This window comes from Lutra lutra, chromosome 2 (genome assembly GCF_902655055.1).
Source record: "Lutra lutra chromosome 2, mLutLut1.2, whole genome shotgun sequence".
In the NCBI taxonomy this organism is placed as follows: domain Eukaryota; kingdom Metazoa; phylum Chordata; class Mammalia; order Carnivora; family Mustelidae; genus Lutra; species Lutra lutra.
This window is the reverse complement of record NC_062279.1, coordinates 8,185,034-8,196,401: the sequence shown is the minus strand read 5'-3', so window position 1 is coordinate 8,196,401 and position 11,368 is coordinate 8,185,034. Positions and strand designations below refer to the sequence as shown.

The following is an 11,368-nucleotide window of genomic DNA, read 5'->3' as shown; positions in this document are numbered from 1 at the left end:
GTGGCTTAAAAGGTCGCACCAAAGAACAGACAGGGGTGGGGGTGGATCAGGAAAAACCAGTTGCCTGTTTGGGCTCCGGTCCCCAACACACCCCACATAACCACATAAACTTAGAGACTTTTTACCTGGTGTTCCAAGAAAAGGCTAATGTTGTTAAACGGTTGCGGGTTCTCCCTCTCTCTCTGTCTCTTTTTTCACTTGGGGGCCTAAAACTGAATTTATCATATTTTTGACAACCCACTCTCCATATTGATACATGCAAAGCCTTTTCTCCACCCTTCTCTCCTTGCCTTTCTTCCCCTCTTCTTAAGGATGCAGGGAGCACCTGCAAATCTCTACTATGCAAATCAGGGGGCACCTGGGTGGCTCAGTGGGTTAAGCCTCTGCCTTCAGCTCAGGTCATGGTCTCAGGGTCCTGGGATCGAGTCCCACATCCGGCTCTCTGCTCAGCGGGGAGCCTGCTTCCCTCTCTCTCTGCCTTCCTTTCTGCCCACTTGTGATCTCTCTCTGTCAAATAAATAAATAAAATCTTAAAAAAAATAGTCTCTACTATGCAAATCAAACTAAAATGATCACAGTAATCTACGTAATCTACACCTAAATTTGTGGTTCCTCCAACCCCATCCCATTCTCTCACTCTGCTCTGGTGCAACCTGAATCCTTCACTCACATTTCTATGTAACTTTATCATATATATATATATATATATATATACACACACATATATATATTCATATTTATATATTCATATATATTCCTAATACTGGATATTATCTTCCTTATTCCTATATATTCCTACGTATATTCCAATATCTATTCCTATATATTCCTTATTCCTATATTATAATATATTATACTCCTAAAACTGGATATTTAAAACATTTAATCTGTTTTTCACTTTTTACTTTAACATTTTATTGCTAAGATTCATCCCTAATGTCATACACCACTCAGTGCTTTTTGCTAATTTTCTTGAATGGAAACATACTGTAGTTTATTTATCTACTCTACTGTTGAAGGACAGTAGATCATTTCCAAATTTGAGCTTTTACGCATGCTTTTCTCCACCGGTCTACAGGATGCTTCTACCAAGTTGGGATTCCCCATTTTTTTCAGAAGTGGGAGATGGCATGAATTCTCTTTACATATTTTTTCCCATACAAGTTCTAAAAACACTTATTTCAACTTAAGTGATCTATCTTTTCACACTGACTATTGATGCTGAATCCACAAATAGTCTCTGTTTATATAACACCAAATATGACAAGCCATTTTGCCTAGTTTAAACTACTGGTTGGCTCCACGGACAAATAAATCACACAAGTTACTGAAACTAACCCGTCCAATATGTGCGAACAGTGCACACAGAAGCCCCATAAATCCTCACAATGGTAGATCCGAGCGTTTTCCCTAATTTTCAGATAAGACGTTGGTAGTGAATCCTATTCCTTAAGACCCCTGTTCCTCAGTGGCACAGAGACTAAGTTCCCCATCTAACAGGGACTAAATGAAGGTCATGCAGCTTGTACAAAGAGAACAAATGTCGTTCCTGAGCTTCAGGGCCTTGAGCAGTAGCATTTTCACTGCTGTGCTGTCAGTGTTTCTTCTCCAACATGCTCTCCAAACTCCTAAACAGTGTACCTCCCAGGGCCTTTCCTGGCCTGGAGGTATCTGGAACAGAAACATCTGCACTGTGCCGGTAGGTACAGTCGCATGGGGACCTGCACGGAGAAGGACACGAGGACTCTAATGCTTTCGAGAAGATACCACCTGCCGGCCTCGCAGATGTTAATATCCCCAAAGTGGTGCAGAGTTGAAAATGTTTCACTGGTTAAAACACTGATGCTTTGTCCTGCTGACTACAGGTGGGAGTTTGGAGGGTTGGGGGAGGGTTTCTGGGATAAGTGTCAGATGATTTTACCTCCCCAATGTTTCCAGAATTTCTGTCTCAATCAAGTTTGAACAACATATTCACAGAGTTTCTTACTCTCTACATTTTCATTTCCTAAAATCTCTCTGGAAATTGGGACTTTTTCTCTTTCCACCAGCGTGTATAGTACACATTTCCTTTACTCATTCAACAGATATGTATTGAATCAGAATGAACTGCCAGGCACTCGGCTAGATCCCAGACATAGAATTCTGAAAGAAGAAAAACAGAAAAATCCATTGCCCTTAGGTGTTTCTAATGAATCACACTGTGAGGTGTCATGAGCATGACAGCAAGGAGGTCGAGGTAGATCCTGATCCATCCTGAGCAGCGCAGGAATGAGAATCCTTAAGGAGGTGAAATGACGCTGGGGTCCCACGGTGAGACCTGAATGAGCACTGGCAGGTATCAGAGAGGACACATTTCCTATTGCTGCTTCTCCTCTGTCTGTCTGTCTGTCTGTCTCCCATGCAGGACACAGTATCCCCTGCTAACCACCACACCACCAGCAAGGATGCTGGTCTTCCCACTTCCATCCTGCCCAGGCTACTCAGTTCTTTTCTCAGTAAGCTTGGGAATATTTTGTTGTTGTTGTTAAAAGAGAGAGAGAGAGAAAAAATGGGGGAGGAGGCAGAGGGAGAGAGGGAGAGAGAGAGAATCTTAAGCAGGCTCCATGCTCCCATACAGAGCCCAACATGGGGCTCCATCTCATGACCTTGAGATCACGACCTGAGCCCAAATCAAGAGTCAGACACTTAACGGACTGAGCCACCCAGGCGTCCCAAGCTTGGAAAAAATTTTAAAAAACATGATCAACATGAATTAAGTCATGTTAATCCAACCCTTAACATCCCTCCACAGCTTCCCATTTGTTTCTAGCTAATTCTCTTTGATGTGATCCTCAAAGTCCTGCCCAGTATCCATACTACCTATCGTGTGACTTCACCTCCTGCTTGTCCCATGGACTGCTCACGGACTCAGCAAAGCTCTTCTTCTCAATTCCCCCAGCAGGTCAGCCTCCCCACTCTGGGTCTTTAGGCCGGCTCTCTGCCCAGAATTCCCTGCTTCCTTGCCATATGATTAAAAGATTCTCATCTTTCAGGTTTCAGCTTGACTGGCAACTCCTCAAAGTCTCTACCCTTTTCATAACTTTCATATAACCTATAAAAATATTTTATTTATTTGTACAATGTTTCTCTCTTCTCTATCAGACTAAAATCTCCACAAAAGTAACAACCATATTCCCTGTTCTGTATCAGAGGTTAGTGTAGGGCCCGGTACATCATAGACCCTAAATGCATGTTTTGCTGAATAAATAAATAAAAAGTGTTAGATACACTTGTTTTTGTCAAATAAAATCTGTATTACAAGATTAATCTACAAGCAAGGGGGAAAACGTGGAAAAACTTTACATAATACACGCTGGTAAGTCCCAAGATCTTTCAGATGAGTCAGTAAGCTGGAGACTCAGGAGAGTAAGTGGTTTAGTTACAGTTCAAGGTCAAAGGCCTGAGACCCTGGAGAGCGGATGGTGTCCTTGCACTCCGGAGGCAAGAGAAACCTATGTCCAGTTGGAAGGCAGCCAGGCCAGAGGAATTCCCTCTTACCAAGAATCCTTTTTGTTCTATTCAGGCCTTTGCTGACAAGATGATGTCCACCCACCTACCATTCGGTCGAGCAGTCTTCTTACTTAGCCTGCCAAGTCCAATGTTAAAGTCGCCTGAAAACACAGACATATCCAGCATGACATTTGACCAAATGTGTGGGCACCCTGTGGCCAGCCAACTTGACACATAAAATTAACGATCCCCATCTCCCAGTAACCTCACAATTGTGTTTCCGCTGCATATCATTGACCTTTAAGCTTTTCAGTTGAGCCCTTTAAGCTTTTGGTTGAGCCCAAATTCACAACACGGGGGACCCCACAATACGCTGTGGGTGATTCCAAGATGCAGGTCCTCATGACTCTTGCTGCTGCCAGACTCTTTGTGCTTCTGGAGCTGGAATTCTGCCTGCAAGGGAACAGACGTAACTAGAGGCACAGCAAGAACCCAAAAGTGCAGTCACCATCACCATCAAGTGACAGAACACAAGACATGGAATCTATAATAAATAATAAATATAATAATGACAGTATTATAATTATGTAGTAATAAATGTTTGTCATTATTACTGAATAAACATCATTTATTTACTGCATGCCAAATACTGTTCCAAGTACTTTACTTATCCTAATTTAATCACCATGATGACCCTAGTTACTACTATTATTCCTCTTCTGTAGGAAAGCAAACAGAAGCACAGGGAGGTTAAGTGAGTTAGACTAAGGATGGAGATACTAAGGGCAAATCCCGGGTCCATACCCAGACATGTCTGCTCTAGAATCTGTGTTCCTTCCTAATGTGCTTGACTTGTCCGTCGGAGAGCCCACTGTGCTATTGACACATCACTTCTTTAACAGCCACGTCAGTTCCGCAAGTTGAAATGACTACACGAGGAAAAGGAGGAAACAAAGACTAATTTACAGTGAAGACACTGAGGTTGACTGCTGAGGTGACATGCCCAAAGCTATAAGGCAAGTTAGCGGAAAAAAGGATTTTTCCAGCCAAATCTGTTGGACCTCTAAACCAAGTCTCCAGTATTCCTCAGTCACCTCATCTACGTGGATTGACACCCAATGGGTTCCTCCATCTCCAAAACCAAGCTCCCAATCCAGATGAAACATCATCTTAAGTGTAGAGCACAGTCGGGATCAGGGAGCTTTAGTCGGGTCTTATTTTTTTCTGCACGAATTGTATGTAGGCAGTGAAACGGGATTAGGTAGGGCTTGTGCAGAAATGGATTTGTATTTCTGATTTCTCTCTGCATTGATTATTTTTGATGGTAAAAATGGATCGGTTGGAACGACAAATGCCAGGCACTTACTTATAGCTCTGGTCACTTACGTGGCAAACTGATTGACGTGAACTACGTCCAAGCCAATTGTATCAGAGACTAACCAGGGAAAGAAGAGGACCAAGTCACGAAATGCCGAGAGTCCAACTTTACATAGGTACGGACCAGGAGTCACCTGGGACAGTTTAGAGAGGTTTGTCATTAGCTAAAATTCATCCCACCGCTCTCTGCTTCTGGAATTTTGCTTTTGTGAATGGAGAGACAGGAACTAGCTAAACAATCAGGAATCTGAGCTACCCACATATGTCTTTAAGGCCTCTCACGTGGGAATAGCGTAACTTCTTGTGAACACTCCCTCAAGGACTATGAGGTCTGGATTAGCAACATGAAGCCAACGTCGATATCCCTTCAGCCAAGCCCCATGCATGAAGCACGGTATCTACAAATACCACTGCTACCCATCTGTGCCCACCATTTTCATTGTGTGCAATTTTTCCTAGAATGGATTCGTATTCTGTAGGTTGTTTCAATAATTCTAAATATTTCACTGTTCAAATGTTCGTGGGTATATAGCCATTTGGCTGTTTAAAAAGAGTCTCTAGGGATAATCGTTTACAAATATTTTTTCCAGAAAAATCACAGGTACTTAGGAGGATGGGCCTGTGTTTGAACACTGTGTGCACAAAATAATATCCAATACATTAAAAATGACATTACAAATAGTCTACATTAGCTAAATGGGCAGCTGTGATATATGTTTCCTCAGCAGATATTTCTAAATAGTGGCGATTCCCATCTGCCCATCACAGTTGCCGAGGCGCTGCCTAGATGCCTAGAAGCAACACGAACATATTTCCTCTGTTTTAAATATGCATAAACAATCTACCAGGACACACTGATCTTTCCCTCATTCGTTTTTTTTCTTCCCTTAACAAAGCAAAGGCTAAATAAAGCAGCTACAGTAAGGGAAAGCAAAGCTGATTTTCTAAATGTGAGCTGTCACTGTAAAAACCTCCCATAATTTCGGGTTTGGCTGGCAAATGTTTGAGGCTATATCCCTGGAGAAGCTCCCATCCTCTACCTGCTGAAGACACAGACTAAAATTTTGTACTGCCTATTCAGAAATAATGGGCCCATATCATAGGATGAGCTATCAAGTCCGACAGAGACCTAATGAACATACACGTGGGAAATACCTCTCTGGACAGGTGCTGACGACTGGCACAGCGCACGGTCAGTCAGTGGCAAAAAGAAAAGGTCAGGTGGTATGATATACATCCACAGTTTACTGTGGTGTTTGTCCAGCGTGCTAATAATAGCTCAAAGAAAATAATTTGTTCTCAGGTAAGTCCCAACAATTCTCCAACTTCTCATAGTATTGACGGACTGAACAGAATCCTTTCTACTAAGATTTGCTTTCATTTTCAGTCCCATTGTCTTTTTTCAGTGGGTCTATGAAAGACGTAAATACAGTGTGTCAAGGAATATAACTCAGTGATTGTAACTCAATGAGGCATTGGCTCCATCTCCCTGTGGGATGTTCTGCAAATCTTTCTCTCCCTGAAGAAACTGATGGAGTTGTACCTGTCAAGAACAACATGCTGCTATGTTTGGCATTTCCCCAAGTTGTGCTAGGAAGACCTTGAATTTGACTCTGTTATTTTAGCTTGAAATATTTCGACTCTACCACAAAATGGGGCAAACCAGCCAAAGGAGTGGGGAGAGGAGTGATTATATGTTTTGGAAGAGGAAGACAGTCTTATCTTCTGCAATGTGTCACTGGCTTAGATTTTTAACTTAAGTGTACAAGTTAAAGTTCATACCAGATTTTACTTCTTAGAATTATGACTTACTGAGGTCTAGAAAATGCAGATAGCTTACAACTGAAACTGCTTTTTCCTCTTTTTTGCTATCTCCTGGGTCTCAGAGTTAGAAATTTTCCCATCACATGTAATAATAAACTCTTCCCACACTCCTTCCCAGGTTATTAAAGAGATATGTTATAGAAACAACCTCAAGCCCCTCGTTACATGATAAATACAGATTTTTCACTGTTTGCTCAGTTTAATTCTGTATACAAGAGTTGCATTTATAAGGAAATGCTTACCTTATAGGACTGCTGAGAGCAACTTCCTACCTTTGGCTCATAATAGTCACCTGTTCTTGGAAAGCTACTTACAGGCTTTTTCATAGGAAGCAGGAATCCCATGTGCATCACAATATCCAACACATTGTAACTGACAGAACTTCAGCTAAGAACATTCTGGAGCTTAGGCACAGGAAGCCGAAAATCAACCAAGTGAAATTCACATAAAATTCTGTGAGCCAATCAATGTGTGGTAGCCTAACAGGACCTGGCAAATATTAAAATATAACAGTATGAACAAAGCACTAAAATAGAGAATTTGGGGAAATCCGGGAGGTAGTTTAGCACAAGATGAATTCAAATCAAGGAGGACAATCAATGAGTGAGTTCAGCACGTCAGGACAACTCCTTGAAACATATCTCGAATTGTGTCATTTTCAAAGGCAAATGAGCTATTTGCATGCTTTGCTGCAAACTGAACATGGTACTAATTAGAATTACAGCTGAATGGCTTCCAGCACCCATCTGTTTCATCTCCTGAAATAGAGTTGGATTCGATGCGGTACCTATATGTGAGATTTGGTTTTTGGCAAACCATGTAGGAAAGTTTAGATGTTCTACAGCCTGAATTTTGTAACTTGGCAGTAAAATGTGTAGGTGTGTCTATGTATATACATCCATTATTCTCTTAAAATATATGCTTAAAAATTCATGCTTTCATGTTATCTTAAAGTATTGAGGTTTCATGAAACCAATGGGCTCATTTAAAAAGCATCATTCACCTTTTCTTCCATTTTCCACTCCTAAGTTATGGTTTCTAGCATTGACCCTACCTTGGAAAAAAGTCCCCCTCTTCCCCCCCACCCCCATTCTTTTGGATTAAGTGTCTCTCGGAAGCAGGTTTCCCTTCCTGTTTCTTCACATCTCATAGAAAAGTAAGAACAAAGAAAGATCCTGGGTTCTGACCAACCTTCAAAACAGCCACACAATGGCCAGACAGAGGAAGGTGATGCTCTTTGATGGGCACCGGCTTCCTCAAAGTCTGTCACCGCCTCAGTTTCAGCAGCACCTGGATGACGCTTTTCTGTGTCCTCATTCTCCGTGTGCTGCACAAAGGCCTCAGAGGTGGGTAAAGGAGTGCGTGCCACCCCGGCGAGGAGGGGCTTGAAAATGCTGTGAAGCCAAGGATGGGACAAGCAGGGGTTCTAAAGTAGCAGCCGGCAATCCCCACGCCCCCAAAGATGGCGGGTACCATGGCCACGGCTGAGAGATTTGGGATCACTGGGGCAACAGGGAATGGGAAAACAAATACATATTTGAATTCAGGTAGAGTGACTTAATTCACAAATCAGTACTTCACGATTTCCAACTTTCATATCCTCACACCATATTTTTTTCCACCCTGTTCTGCTCTTCCTCTCTACATAAAACTTCCGTAGGTACCAAATTACTGTAGTTGACAGAACAAGATGGGACCACTTCCTGAATAAACCGGTCCTCTCTGGACTCTGCTGAAGAACTAAAATGTCTATGGAGCTGGTATTCAGTTAGTGTATCAGGAGCTACACATTGTTAGCCCGCTGCCTTATTCATTCCTCCCAAAACCCAGGGAGACAGGTCCCATTACCCTGCTTTTCCAGTAACAAAACAGAGAAAAGAAACAGTAAGTAACTGTCCCAAAGACACACAGCTACTAATTCCCCACACACTATGGCTGCCGAATCTCATTCCTTCTTCTCCTCTTTCCCTGCGGGGCAGTCAGACAGGACGTCCCGGGGAACTCAGGGACTGAATGTCTGTTGGCCTTCAGAGGCGGCCAGCTCGGCAGCGCTCAGATCTCCCCAGATCACAGAATAACCTATGTGAACCAGGCAGTATATGCAAAGATCGGAGTGGTCGCAGATAACGAAAACTAGGGAAATAGCACATCAAAGTATCAAGTTCGGGCTCCTCTCAAAAAACTCCTATCCCCCTTCGTACACTATAAATTAAGCCCTTATGGGAATTCCACATGTCTGAGGTTGACCTTCACCCAAAACCAATTGTAAATATGGAGCTAGACCACTTGGAAATACATAGACTCTGAGAAGGAAGAATTACACTAACTAAACAAATGGTCACAATTTTCCTTGCCAATTGCCACTTTTATTACCATTCTGGTGAGAAAGTATCTGCTTTTACACAGAGGGAGGGCAGATGGCTCAGTGGGAACTGAACTCTGGCAAGGCTTAGAAGCTACTAAATCTTGGCCAGACAGATACGGTCTCAAGTGTTAGGCATTGCTAAGCAGTTATTGCCGAAGTGTATGCCCTTTAGAGGCTCTGTATAATAGTATTCATCTCTGCTCCTGGCCTGGCAAGAAAATCCACCTGAGAGTCTCAAAGGTCTTTTCTATCCAAGATCTATGGGCCAACATCTCCGCTTCTTACTGAGACAAAATGCCCATGGAGCACTCATGCACTCAGCAGAAGCTTTGAAATATAATTCTCTGGTTCCAAAAATGTCCACATGCTAGAATTAGCTGATGATTAAGAAGCTTGTCTCCGTGTCAAAGGGAGGTTCATTTCCCATAAGTAAACTCGTGGTGGGCAAGAGGGTATCATTTATAATCCTCCATTTAAACATACCAAATTGAATAGATGTTGTGGGAGTTTCTGTTCAACTAAAAATAAAGATGTTTCCTTTGGTCTGATAAATGTTAGGAATTTTCTATAAACCCGCGCCTCTGGCTCCACCCTCCATCCCTTTTCCCTTGCTTATTTCTTTCTCATATTTTTCATTTCCTGAGCCACTGCCTTTCCTCCAGAACCCTTCCCATTCTGTTTCTCGGAGTTCACGCTTCCTCCAGTAAACGCCAGCCTCTGGTGTCCACATCTTCACTTCTCCCTTTGCATTTGGTTTTTGGAGGCACAGGATGTTGTATTTGAGAGCACAGGATCTGGGACAAAGCAGAGCTGGAGGGATTCTTTACTCTTAGCTCGATGAATGTGGAGACACAGCTTCCTTCCACCTGAGCCTCCTAGATCTGCAAAGTGGGAACAAGAACCTCAGGTGTTTCTTGGGAAAATGAAATAGGGGAGCACTTACAAAGCATTTCCCACAGTGCCCAGTAACTGGCACTCACCACATTTTCTTTGTCAAGCTGTCAAGAAAGCGTGGACCTCTCTGATTCGAGCTGGCGCGGAAACGAATAAAAATTGTGTTTGTCATCACTCAGCATCAGGGAAATACAAATCAAAACCACAATGAGATCCCACCTCACACCAGTCACAATGGCTAAAATTAACAAGTCAGGAAACAACAGATGCTGGCAAGGATGTGGAGAAAGGGGAACCGTCCTATGCTGTTGGTGGGAATGCAAGCTGGTGCAACCACTCTGGAAAACAGCAACAACTTTCAAAAAGTTGAAAATAGAGCTACCCTATGACCCAGCAATCATACTACTGGGTATTTACCCTAAAGATACAAACGTAGTGATCTGAAGGGGCACGTGCACCCAAATGTTTATAGCAGCAATGTCTACAATAGCCAAACTATGGAACGAACCTAGATGTCCATCTACAGACGAATGGATAAAGAAGATGTGGTATATATACACAATGGAATACTATGCAGCCATCAAAAGAAATGAAATCTTGCCTTTTGCAACAACGTGGATGGAACTAGAGGGTATCATGCTGAGCGAAATAAGTCAATCAGAGAAAGACAATTTTCATATGATCTCCCCGATATGATGAATTTAAGAAGCAAAGTGGGGGGTTTGGGGGAAAGGGAAGGAAAAAATGAAACAAGATGGGATTGGGAGGGAACAAACCATAAGAGACTCTTAATCTCACAAAACAAACTGTAGGTTGCCGGGAGGAGGGGTGCAGGGAGAAGGTGGTTGAGTTATGGACATTGGGGAGCTTATGTGCTATGGTGAGTGTTGGGAAGTGTGTAAGCCTGACGATTCACAGACCTGTACCCCTATTGTGTTTATTACTTGTCTTACACCAAAAACATCCATATTCCCCAACTTTTTGATCTGTCTACAATATTGTAAAAAACACACCTCAAGAAAAGTACACATTTTTGAAACACAATTTGTAGCCTTGTACAAACATTGTATAAACATTGCCTAAACATTGTATAAAATGTTTCCGCCTTCGTCCCCCCCATGCATAAAAAGTTTTTAAAGTAAGATTACAACAGAGGCTCACCTTGAAGACACTTTAAGATTCCAAGTTAAATAAAGTATTTTGTGTATTAACATATTTAATTCAATGGGCTTTCTTTTTTCTTTTTTTTTTTTTTTCCCCAACTTAGCAATAAAGACTTGGGTAAAATCTATACTTAGACTACTTAGAACATATCCAAAAAAGAAAAAAATAAGTTGACATTACATGCTCTACGAGCTCTGGTTAAATAATGGAAACAAATGAGAAGGAAATTACTTACAAACAACCCTTTGAGGATCA

The 11,368-nt window shown here is 42.1% G+C and overlaps 1 long non-coding RNA gene across 2 annotated transcripts; it reads right to left on the bottom strand.

Annotated features, from left to right (window-relative positions):
- Positions 1 to 2,691: 2,691 nt before the first annotated feature.
- LOC125090941 (uncharacterized) lies at positions 2,692 to 10,188 on the bottom strand. Of its 2 annotated transcripts, XR_007124527.1 has the most exons (4): positions 6,933 to 10,188; positions 4,294 to 4,418; positions 3,788 to 3,942; positions 2,692 to 3,650 (listed from the first exon to the last, which is right to left on the bottom strand). It is a non-coding gene; the product is annotated as an uncharacterized LOC125090941 (long non-coding RNA). The 2 variants fall into 2 exon arrangements; XR_007124525.1 differs by having other exon boundaries at positions 4,294 to 10,188.
- Positions 10,189 to 11,368: the final 1,180 nt, after the last annotated feature.